This window comes from Pyrus communis, unplaced genomic scaffold (genome assembly GCF_041283825.1).
Source record: "Pyrus communis isolate YQ-2024b unplaced genomic scaffold, ASM4128382v1 ptg000079l, whole genome shotgun sequence".
In the NCBI taxonomy this organism is placed as follows: Eukaryota; Viridiplantae; Streptophyta; class Magnoliopsida; order Rosales; family Rosaceae; genus Pyrus; species Pyrus communis.
In genome coordinates, this window is record NW_028291029.1 from 50,196 (window position 1) to 59,413 (window position 9,218).

Consider the following 9,218-nt stretch of genomic DNA (forward strand, 5'->3'; position numbering starts at 1 on the left):
GATTGGGGGATGCAACACGAGGACTTCCCAGGAGGTCACCCATCCTAGTACTACTCTCGCCCAAACTCGCTTAACTTCGGAGTTCTGATGGGATCCGGTGCATGTGAGTTGGTATGATCGCATCCGTTAGTCTACGACTTGTAATTGTATTTAACCATTTCTTTGCCGTTTGCACGAAATTCAAAAATAATTAAATAAAATTAGTACGACTACTCTATTTCTTTTATCTCCCAAGATCGAGGCTCGTCGTATAAGATCGAGGCTCGGTTATATACGACGCGCTTCCCAAAAAACAAAAAACCAAAACAAAAAAAAAAAAAAAAAAAAGATTGGGGGATGCAACACGAGGACTTCCCAGGAGGTCACCCATCCTAGTACTACTCTCGCCCAAACTCGCTTAACTTCGGAGTTCTGATGGGATCCGGTGCATGTGAGTTGGTATGATCGCATCCGTTAGTCTACGACTTGTAATTGTATTTAACCATTTCTTTGCCGTTTGCACGAAATTCAAAAATAATTAAATAAAATTAGTACGACTACTCTATTTCTTTTATCTCCCAAGATCGAGGCTCGTCGTATAAGATCGAGGCTCGGTTATATACGACGCGCTTCCCAAAAAACAAAAAACCAAAACAAAAAAAAAAAAAAAAAAAAGATTGGGGGATGCAACACGAGGACTTCCCAGGAGGTCACCCATCCTAGTACTACTCTCGCCCAAACTCGCTTAACTTCGGAGTTCTGATGGGATCCGGTGCATGTGAGTTGGTATGATCGCATCCGTTAGTCTACGACTTGTAATTGTATTTAACCATTTCTTTGCCGTTTGCACGAAATTCAAAAATAATTAAATAAAATTAGTACGACTACTCTATTTCTTTTATCTCCCAAGATCGAGGCTCGTCGTATAAGATCGAGGCTCGGTTATATACGACGCGCTTCCCAAAAAACAAAAAACCAAAACAAAAAAAAAAAAAAAAAAAGATTGGGGGATGCAACACGAGGACTTCCCAGGAGGTCACCCATCCTAGTACTACTCTCGCCCAAACTCGCTTAACTTCGGAGTTCTGATGGGATCCGGTGCATGTGAGTTGGTATGATCGCATCCGTTAGTCTACGACTTGTAATTGTATTTAACCATTTCTTTGCCGTTTGCACGAAATTCAAAAATAATTAAATAAAATTAGTACGACTACTCTATTTCTTTTATCTCCCAAGATCGAGGCTCGTCGTATAAGATCGAGGCTCGGTTATATACGACGCGCTTCCCAAAAAACAAAAAACCAAAACAAAAAAAAAAAAAAAAAAAGATTGGGGGATGCAACACGAGGACTTCCCAGGAGGTCACCCATCCTAGTACTACTCTCGCCCAAACTCGCTTAACTTCGGAGTTCTGATGGGATCCGGTGCATGTGAGTTGGTATGATCGCATCCGTTAGTCTACGACTTGTAATTGTATTTAACCATTTCTTTGCCGTTTGCACGAAATTCAAAAATAATTAAATAAAATTAGTACGACTACTCTATTTCTTTTATCTCCCAAGATCGAGGCTCGTCGTATAAGATCGAGGCTCGGTTATATACGACGCGCTTCCCAAAAAACAAAAAACCAAAACAAAAAAAAAAAAAAAAAAAAAGATTGGGGGATGCAACACGAGGACTTCCCAGGAGGTCACCCATCCTAGTACTACTCTCGCCCAAACTCGCTTAACTTCGGAGTTCTGATGGGATCCGGTGCATGTGAGTTGGTATGATCGCATCCGTTAGTCTACGACTTGTAATTGTATTTAACCATTTCTTTGCCGTTTGCACGAAATTCAAAAATAATTAAATAAAATTAGTACGACTACTCTATTTCTTTTATCTCCCAAGATCGAGGCTCGTCGTATAAGATCGAGGCTCGGTTATATACGACGCGCTTCCCAAAAAACAAAAAACCAAAACAAAAAAAAAAAAAAAAAAAAGATTGGGGGATGCAACACGAGGACTTCCCAGGAGGTCACCCATCCTAGTACTACTCTCGCCCAAACTCGCTTAACTTCGGAGTTCTGATGGGATCCGGTGCATGTGAGTTGGTATGATCGCATCCGTTAGTCTACGACTTGTAATTGTATTTAACCATTTCTTTGCCGTTTGCACGAAATTCAAAAATAATTAAATAAAATTAGTACGACTACTCTATTTCTTTTATCTCCCAAGATCGAGGCTCGTCGTATAAGATCGAGGCTCGGTTATATACGACGCGCTTCCCAAAAAACAAAAAACCAAAACAAAAAAAAAAAAAAAAAAAAGATTGGGGGATGCAACACGAGGACTTCCCAGGAGGTCACCCATCCTAGTACTACTCTCGCCCAAACTCGCTTAACTTCGGAGTTCTGATGGGATCCGGTGCATGTGAGTTGGTATGATCGCATCCGTTAGTCTACGACTTGTAATTGTATTTAACCATTTCTTTGCCGTTTGCACGAAATTCAAAAATAATTAAATAAAATTAGTACGACTACTCTATTTCTTTTATCTCCCAAGATCGAGGCTCGTCGTATAAGATCGAGGCTCGGTTATATACGACGCGCTTCCCAAAAAACAAAAAACCAAAACAAAAAAAAAAAAAAAAAAAAAGATTGGGGGATGCAACACGAGGACTTCCCAGGAGGTCACCCATCCTAGTACTACTCTCGCCCAAACTCGCTTAACTTCGGAGTTCTGATGGGATCCGGTGCATGTGAGTTGGTATGATCGCATCCGTTAGTCTACGACTTGTAATTGTATTTAACCATTTCTTTGCCGTTTGCACGAAATTCAAAAATAATTAAATAAAATTAGTACGACTACTCTATTTCTTTTATCTCCCAAGATCGAGGCTCGTCGTATAAGATCGAGGCTCGGTTATATACGACGCCTTCCCAAAAAACAAAAAACCAAAACAAAAAAAAAAAAAAAAAAAAGATTGGGGATGCAACACGAGGACTTCCCAGGAGGTCACCCATCCTAGTACTACTCTCGCCCAAACTCGCTTAACTTCGGAGTTCTGATGGGATCCGGTGCATGTGAGTTGGTATGATCGCATCCGTTAGTCTACGACTTGTAATTGTATTTAACCATTTCTTTGCCGTTTGCACGAAATTCAAAAATAATTAAATAAAATTAGTACGCTCTATTTCTTTTATCTCCCAAGATCGAGGCTCGTCGTATAAGATCGAGGCTCGGTTATATACGACGCGCTTCCCAAAAAACAAAAAACCAAAACAAAAAAAAAAAAAAAAAAAAGATTGGGGGGATGCAACACGAGGACTTCCCAGGAGGTCACCCATCCTAGTACTACTCTCGCCAAACTCGCTTAACTTCGGAGTTCTGATGGGATCCGGTGCATGTGAGTTGGTATGATCGCATCCGTTAGTCTACGACTTGTAATTGTATTTAACCATTTCTTTGCCGTTTGCACGAAATTCAAAAATAATTAAATAAAATTAGTACGACTACTCTATTTCTTTTAATCTCCCAAGATCGAGGCTCGTCGTATAAGATCGAGGCTCGGTTATATACGACGCGCTTCCCAAAAAACAAAAAACCAAAACAAAAAAAAAAAAAAAAAAAAGATTGGGGGATGCAACACGAGGACTTCCCAGGAGGTCACCCATCCTAGTACTACTCTCGCCCAAACTCGCTTAACTTCGGAGTCTGATGGGATCCGGTGCATGTGAGTTGGTATGATCGCATCCGTTAGTCTACGACTTGTAATTGTATTTAACCATTTCTTTGCCGTTTGCACGAAATTCAAAAATAATTAAATAAAATTAGTACGACTACTCTATTTCTTTTATCTCCCAAGATCGAGGCTCGTCGTATAAGATCGAGGCTCGGTTATATACGACGCGCTTCCCAAAAAACAAAAAACCAAAACAAAAAAAAAAAAAAAAAAAAGATTGGGGGATGCAACACGAGGACTTCCCAGGAGGTCACCCATCCTAGTACTACTCTCGCCCAAACTCGCTTAACTTCGGAGTTCTGATTGGATCCGGTGCGCATGTGAGTTGGTATGATCGCATCCGTTAGTCTACGACTTGTAATTGTATTTAACCATTTCTTTGCCGTTTGCACGAAATTCAAAAATAATTAAATAAAATTAGTACGACTACTCTATTTCTTTTATCTCCCAAGATCGAGGCTCGTCGTATAAGATCGAGGCTCGGTTATATACGACGCGCTTCCCAAAAAACAAAAAACCAAAACAAAAAAAAAAAAAAAAAAAAAGATTGGGGGATGCAACACGAGGACTTCCCAGGAGGTCACCCATCCTAGTACTACTCTCGCCCAAACTCGCTTAACTTCGGAGTTCTGATGGGATCCGGTGCATGTGAGTTGGTATGATCGCATCCGTTAGTCTACGACTTGTAATTGTATTTAACCATTTCTTTGCCGTTTGCACGAAATTCAAAAATAATTAAATAAAATTAGTACGACTACTCTATTTCTTTTATCTCCCAAGATCGAGGCTCGTCGTATAAGATCGAGGCTCGGTTATATACGACGCGCTTCCCAAAAAACAAAAAACCAAAACAAAAAAAAAAAAAAAAAAAAGATTGGGGGATGCAACACGAGGACTTCCCAGGAGGTCACCCATCCTAGTACTACTCTCGCCCAAACTCGCTTAACTTCGGAGTTCTGATGGGATCCGGTGCATGTGAGTTGGTATGATCGCATCCGTTAGTCTACGACTTGTAATTGTATTTAACCATTTCTTTGCCGTTTGCCACGAAATTCAAAAATAATTAAATAAAATTAGTACGACTACTCTATTTCTTTTATCTCCCAAGATCGAGGCTCGTCGTATAAGATCGAGGCTCGGTTATATACGACGCGCTTCCCAAAAAACAAAAAACCAAAACAAAAAAAAAAAAAAAAAAAAGATTGGGGGATGCAACACGAGGACTTCCCAGGAGGTCACCCATCCTAGTACTACTCTCGCCCAAACTCGCTTAACTTCGGAGTTCTGATGGGATCCGGTGCATGTGAGTTGGTATGATCGCATCCGTTAGTCTACGACTTGTAATTGTATTTAACCATTTCTTTGCCGTTTGCACGAAATTCAAAAATAATTAAATAAAATTAGTACGACTACTCTATTTCTTTTATCTCCCAAGATCGAGGCTCGTCGTATAAGATCGAGGCTCGGTTATATACGACGCGCTTCCCAAAAAACAAAAAACCAAAACAAAAAAAAAAAAAAAAAAAAGATTGGGGGATGCAACACGAGGACTTCCCAGGAGGTCACCCATCCTAGTACTACTCTCGCCCAAACTCGCTTAACTTCGGAGTTCTGATGGGATCCGGTGCATGTGAGTTGGTATGATCGCATCCGTTAGTCTACGACTTGTAATTGTATTTAACCATTTCTTTGGCCGTTTGCACGAAATTCAAAATAATTAAATAAAATTAGTACGACTACTCTATTTCTTTTATCTCCCAAGATCGAGGCTCGTCGTATAAGATCGAGGCTCGGTTATATACGACGCGCTTCCCAAAAAACAAAAAACCAAAACAAAAAAAAAAAAAAAAAAAAGATTGGGGATGCAACACGAGGACTTCCCAGGAGGTCACCCATCCTAGTACTACTCTCGCCCAAACTCGCTTAACTTCGGAGTTCTGATGGGATCCGGTGCATGTGAGTTGGTATGATCGCATCCGTTAGTCTACGACTTGTAATTGTATTTAACCATTTCTTTGCGTTTGCACGAAATTCAAAAATAATTAAATAAAATTAGTACGACTACTCTATTTCTTTTATCTCCCAAGATCGAGGCTCGTCGTATAAGATCGAGGCTCGGTTATATACGACGCGCTTCCCAAAAAAACAAAAAACCAAAACAAAAAAAAAAAAAAAAAAAAGATTGGGGGATGCAACACGAGGACTTCCCAGGAGGTCACCCATCCTAGTACTACTCTCGCCCAAACTCGCTTAACTTCGGAGTTCTGATGGGATCCGGTGCATGTGAGTTGGTATGATCGCATCCGTTAGTCTACGACTTGTAATTGTAATTTAACCATTTCTTTGCCGTTTGCACGAAATTCAAAAATAATTAAATAAAATTAGTACGACTACTCTATTTCTTTTATCTCCCAAGATCGAGGCTCGTCGTATAAGATCGAGGCTCGGTTATATACGACGCGCTTCCCCAAAAAACAAAAAACCAAAACAAAAAAAAAAAAAAAAAAAAAAGATTGGGGGATGCAACACGAGGACTTCCCAGGAGGTCACCCATCCTAGTACTACTCTCGCCCAAACTCGCTTAACTTCGGAGTTCTGATGGGATCCGGTGCATGTGAGTTGGTATGATCGCATCCGTTAGTCTACGACTTGTAATTGTATTTAACCATTTCTTTGCCGTTTGCACGAAATTCAAAAAATAATTAAATAAAATTAGTACGACTACTCTATTTCTTTTATCTCCCAAGATCGAGGCTCGTCGTATAAGATCGAGGCTCGGTTATATACGACGCGCTTCCCAAAAAACAAAAAACCAAAACAAAAAAAAAAAAAAAAAAAAGATTGGGGGATGCAACACGAGGACTTCCCAGGAGGTCACCCATCCTAGTACTACTCTCGCCCAAACTCGCTTAACTTCGGAGTTCTGATGGGATCCGGTGCATGTGAGTTGGTATGATCGCATCCGTTAGTCTACGACTTGTAATTGTATTTAACCATTTCTTTGCCGTTTGCACGAAATTCAAAAATAATTAAATAAAATTAGTACGACTACTCTATTTCTTTCATCTCCCAAGATCGAGGCTCGTCGTATAAGATCGAGGCTCGGTTATATACGACGCGCTTCCCAAAAAACAAAAAAACCAAAAACAAAAAAAAAAAAAAAAAAAAGATTGGGGGATGCAACACGAGGACTTCCCAGGAGGTCACCCATCCTAGTACTACTCTCGCCCAAACTCGCTTAACTTCGGAGTTCTGATGGGATCCGGTGCATGTGAGTTGGTATGATCGCATCCGTTAGTCTACGACTTGTAATTGTATTTAACCATTTCTTTGCCGTTTGCACGAAATTCAAAAATAATTAAATAAAATTAGTTACGACTACTCTATTTCTTTCATCTCCCAAGATCGAGGCTCGTCGTATAAGATCGAGGCTCGGTTATATACGACGCGCTTCCCAAAAAACAAAAAACAAAACAAAAAAAAAAAAAAAAAAAAAGATTGGGGGATGCAACACGAGGACTTCCCAGGAGGTCACCCATCCTAGTACTACTCTCGCCCAAACTCGCTTAACTTCGGAGTTCTGATGGGATCCGGTGCATGTGAGTTGGTATGATCGCATCCGTTAGTCTACGACTTGTAATTGTATTTAACCATTTCTTTGCCGTTTGCACGAAATTCAAAAATAATTAAATAAAATTAGTACGACTACTCTATTTCTTTTATCTCCCAAGATCGAGGCTCGTCGTATAAGATCGAGGCTCGGTTATATACGACGCGCTTCCCAAAAAACAAAAAACCAAAACAAAAAAAAAAAAAAAAAAAAGATTGGGGGATGCAACACGAGGACTTCCCAGGAGGTCACCCATCCTAGTACTACTCTCGCCCAAACTCGCTTAACTTCGGAGTTCTGATGGGATCCGGTGCATGTGAGTTGGTATGATCGCATCCGTTAGTCTACGACTTGTAATTGTATTTAACCATTTCTTTGCCGTTTGCACGAAATTCAAAAATAATTAAATAAAATTAGTACGACTACTCTATTTCTTTTATCTCCCAAGATCGAGGCTCGTCGTATAAGATCGAGGCTCGGTTATATACGACGCGCTTCCCAAAAAACAAAAAACCAAAACCAAAAAAAAAAAAAAAAAAAGATTGGGGGATGCAACACGAGGACTTCCCAGGAGGTCACCCATCCTAGTACTACTCTCGCCCAAACTCGCTTAACTTCGGAGTTCTGATGGGATCCGGTGCATGTGAGTTGGTATGATCGCATCCGTTAGTCTACGACTTGTAATTGTATTTAACCATTTCTTTGCCGTTTGCACGAAATTCAAAAATAATTAAATAAAATTAGTACGACTACTCTATTTCTTTTATCTCCCAAGATCGAGGCTCGTCGTATAAGATCGAGGCTCGGTTATATACGACGCGCTTCCCAAAAAACAAAAAACCAAAACAAAAAAAAAAAAAAAAAAAAGATTGGGGGATGCAACACGAGGACTTCCCAGGGAGGTCACCCATCCTAGTACTACTCTCGCCCAAACTCGCTTAACTTCGGAGTTCTGATGGGATCCGGTGCATGTGAGTTGGTATGATCGCATCCGTTAGTCTACGACTTGTAATTGTATTTAACCATTTCTTTGCCGTTTGCACGAAATTCAAAAATAATTAAATAAAATTAGTACGACTACTCTATTTCTTTTATCTCCCAAGATCGAGGCTCGTCGTATAAGATCGAGGCTCGGTTATATACGACGCGCTTCCCAAAAAACAAAAAACCAAAACAAAAAAAAAAAAAAAAAAAAGATTGGGGGATGCAACACGAGGACTTCCCAGGAGGTCACCCATCCTAGTACTACTCTCGCCCAAACTCGCTTAACTTCGGAGTTCTGATGGGATCCGGTGCATGTGAGTTGGTATGATCGCATCCGTTAGTCTACGACTTGTAATTGTATTTAACCATTTCTTTGCCGTTTGCACGAAATTCAAAAATAATTAAATAAAATTAGTACGACTACTCTATTTCTTTTATCTCCCAAGATCGAGGCTCGTCGTATAAGATCGAGGCTCGGTTATATACGACGCGCTTCCCAAAAAACAAAAAACCAAAACAAAAAAAAAAAAAAAAAAAGATTGGGGGATGCAACACGAGGACTTCCCAGGAGGTCACCCATCCTAGTACTACTCTCGCCCAACTCGCTTAACTTCGGAGTTCTGATGGGATCCGGTGCATGTGAGTTGGTATGATCGCATCCGTTAGGTCTACGACTTGTAATTGTATTTAACCATTTCTTTGCCTGTTTGCACGAAATTCAAAAATAATTAAATAAAATTAGTACGACTACTCTATTTCTTTTATCTCCCAAGATCGAGGCTCGTCGTATAAGATCGAGGCTCGGTTATATACGACGCGCTTCCCAAAAAACAAAAAACCAAAACAAAAAAAAAAAAAAAAAAGATTGGGGATGCAACACGAGGACTTCCCAGGAGGTCACCCATCCTAGTACTACTCTCG

General features: G+C 40.2%; 27 non-coding genes and 1 pseudogene across 27 annotated transcripts; all 28 read right to left on the minus strand.

The window, feature by feature from the left end:
- Positions 1-6: 6 nt before the first annotated feature.
- On the minus strand, positions 7-125 carry LOC148688223 (5S ribosomal RNA). The gene has a single exon (XR_015959832.1). It is a non-coding gene; the product is annotated as a 5S ribosomal RNA (ribosomal RNA).
- Positions 126-333: 208 nt separating this feature from the next.
- LOC148688224 (5S ribosomal RNA) lies at positions 334-452 on the minus strand. Its single transcript, XR_015959833.1, has one exon. It is a non-coding gene; the product is annotated as a 5S ribosomal RNA (ribosomal RNA).
- Positions 453-660: 208 nt separating this feature from the next.
- On the minus strand, positions 661-779 carry LOC148688225 (5S ribosomal RNA). The gene has a single exon (XR_015959834.1). It is a non-coding gene; the product is annotated as a 5S ribosomal RNA (ribosomal RNA).
- Positions 780-986: 207 nt separating this feature from the next.
- On the minus strand, positions 987-1,105 carry LOC148688226 (5S ribosomal RNA). Its single transcript, XR_015959835.1, has one exon. It is a non-coding gene; the product is annotated as a 5S ribosomal RNA (ribosomal RNA).
- A 207-nt stretch (positions 1,106-1,312) lies between these two features.
- LOC148688227 (5S ribosomal RNA) lies at positions 1,313-1,431 on the minus strand. The gene has a single exon (XR_015959836.1). It is a non-coding gene; the product is annotated as a 5S ribosomal RNA (ribosomal RNA).
- A 209-nt stretch (positions 1,432-1,640) lies between these two features.
- LOC148688228 (5S ribosomal RNA) lies at positions 1,641-1,759 on the minus strand. The gene has a single exon (XR_015959837.1). It is a non-coding gene; the product is annotated as a 5S ribosomal RNA (ribosomal RNA).
- A 208-nt stretch (positions 1,760-1,967) lies between these two features.
- Positions 1,968-2,086, minus strand: LOC148688229 (5S ribosomal RNA). Its single transcript, XR_015959838.1, has one exon. It is a non-coding gene; the product is annotated as a 5S ribosomal RNA (ribosomal RNA).
- Positions 2,087-2,294: 208 nt separating this feature from the next.
- Positions 2,295-2,413, minus strand: LOC148688230 (5S ribosomal RNA). Its single transcript, XR_015959839.1, has one exon. It is a non-coding gene; the product is annotated as a 5S ribosomal RNA (ribosomal RNA).
- A 209-nt stretch (positions 2,414-2,622) lies between these two features.
- LOC148688231 (5S ribosomal RNA) lies at positions 2,623-2,741 on the minus strand. The gene has a single exon (XR_015959840.1). It is a non-coding gene; the product is annotated as a 5S ribosomal RNA (ribosomal RNA).
- A 206-nt stretch (positions 2,742-2,947) lies between these two features.
- Positions 2,948-3,066, minus strand: LOC148688232 (5S ribosomal RNA). The gene has a single exon (XR_015959842.1). It is a non-coding gene; the product is annotated as a 5S ribosomal RNA (ribosomal RNA).
- A 205-nt stretch (positions 3,067-3,271) lies between these two features.
- Positions 3,272-3,389, minus strand: LOC148688233 (5S ribosomal RNA). The gene has a single exon (XR_015959876.1). It is a non-coding gene; the product is annotated as a 5S ribosomal RNA (ribosomal RNA).
- Positions 3,390-3,598: 209 nt separating this feature from the next.
- LOC148688234 (5S ribosomal RNA) lies at positions 3,599-3,716 on the minus strand. The gene has a single exon (XR_015959878.1). It is a non-coding gene; the product is annotated as a 5S ribosomal RNA (ribosomal RNA).
- A 208-nt stretch (positions 3,717-3,924) lies between these two features.
- LOC148688235 (5S ribosomal RNA) lies at positions 3,925-4,045 on the minus strand (annotated as a pseudogene).
- Positions 4,046-4,254: 209 nt separating this feature from the next.
- On the minus strand, positions 4,255-4,373 carry LOC148688236 (5S ribosomal RNA). The gene has a single exon (XR_015959843.1). It is a non-coding gene; the product is annotated as a 5S ribosomal RNA (ribosomal RNA).
- A 208-nt stretch (positions 4,374-4,581) lies between these two features.
- On the minus strand, positions 4,582-4,700 carry LOC148688237 (5S ribosomal RNA). Its single transcript, XR_015959844.1, has one exon. It is a non-coding gene; the product is annotated as a 5S ribosomal RNA (ribosomal RNA).
- A 209-nt stretch (positions 4,701-4,909) lies between these two features.
- On the minus strand, positions 4,910-5,028 carry LOC148688238 (5S ribosomal RNA). The gene has a single exon (XR_015959845.1). It is a non-coding gene; the product is annotated as a 5S ribosomal RNA (ribosomal RNA).
- A 208-nt stretch (positions 5,029-5,236) lies between these two features.
- On the minus strand, positions 5,237-5,355 carry LOC148688239 (5S ribosomal RNA). Its single transcript, XR_015959846.1, has one exon. It is a non-coding gene; the product is annotated as a 5S ribosomal RNA (ribosomal RNA).
- Positions 5,356-5,562: 207 nt separating this feature from the next.
- Positions 5,563-5,681, minus strand: LOC148688240 (5S ribosomal RNA). Its single transcript, XR_015959848.1, has one exon. It is a non-coding gene; the product is annotated as a 5S ribosomal RNA (ribosomal RNA).
- Positions 5,682-5,889: 208 nt separating this feature from the next.
- Positions 5,890-6,008, minus strand: LOC148688241 (5S ribosomal RNA). The gene has a single exon (XR_015959849.1). It is a non-coding gene; the product is annotated as a 5S ribosomal RNA (ribosomal RNA).
- Positions 6,009-6,220: 212 nt separating this feature from the next.
- LOC148688242 (5S ribosomal RNA) lies at positions 6,221-6,339 on the minus strand. The gene has a single exon (XR_015959850.1). It is a non-coding gene; the product is annotated as a 5S ribosomal RNA (ribosomal RNA).
- A 209-nt stretch (positions 6,340-6,548) lies between these two features.
- LOC148688243 (5S ribosomal RNA) lies at positions 6,549-6,667 on the minus strand. The gene has a single exon (XR_015959851.1). It is a non-coding gene; the product is annotated as a 5S ribosomal RNA (ribosomal RNA).
- A 210-nt stretch (positions 6,668-6,877) lies between these two features.
- Positions 6,878-6,996, minus strand: LOC148688244 (5S ribosomal RNA). The gene has a single exon (XR_015959852.1). It is a non-coding gene; the product is annotated as a 5S ribosomal RNA (ribosomal RNA).
- A 209-nt stretch (positions 6,997-7,205) lies between these two features.
- On the minus strand, positions 7,206-7,324 carry LOC148688245 (5S ribosomal RNA). The gene has a single exon (XR_015959854.1). It is a non-coding gene; the product is annotated as a 5S ribosomal RNA (ribosomal RNA).
- Positions 7,325-7,532: 208 nt separating this feature from the next.
- LOC148688246 (5S ribosomal RNA) lies at positions 7,533-7,651 on the minus strand. Its single transcript, XR_015959855.1, has one exon. It is a non-coding gene; the product is annotated as a 5S ribosomal RNA (ribosomal RNA).
- A 208-nt stretch (positions 7,652-7,859) lies between these two features.
- LOC148688247 (5S ribosomal RNA) lies at positions 7,860-7,978 on the minus strand. The gene has a single exon (XR_015959856.1). It is a non-coding gene; the product is annotated as a 5S ribosomal RNA (ribosomal RNA).
- Positions 7,979-8,186: 208 nt separating this feature from the next.
- LOC148688248 (5S ribosomal RNA) lies at positions 8,187-8,306 on the minus strand. Its single transcript, XR_015959873.1, has one exon. It is a non-coding gene; the product is annotated as a 5S ribosomal RNA (ribosomal RNA).
- Positions 8,307-8,514: 208 nt separating this feature from the next.
- On the minus strand, positions 8,515-8,633 carry LOC148688249 (5S ribosomal RNA). Its single transcript, XR_015959857.1, has one exon. It is a non-coding gene; the product is annotated as a 5S ribosomal RNA (ribosomal RNA).
- Positions 8,634-8,840: 207 nt separating this feature from the next.
- LOC148688250 (5S ribosomal RNA) lies at positions 8,841-8,958 on the minus strand. Its single transcript, XR_015959874.1, has one exon. It is a non-coding gene; the product is annotated as a 5S ribosomal RNA (ribosomal RNA).
- Between the last annotated feature and the right edge of the window lie 260 nt (positions 8,959-9,218).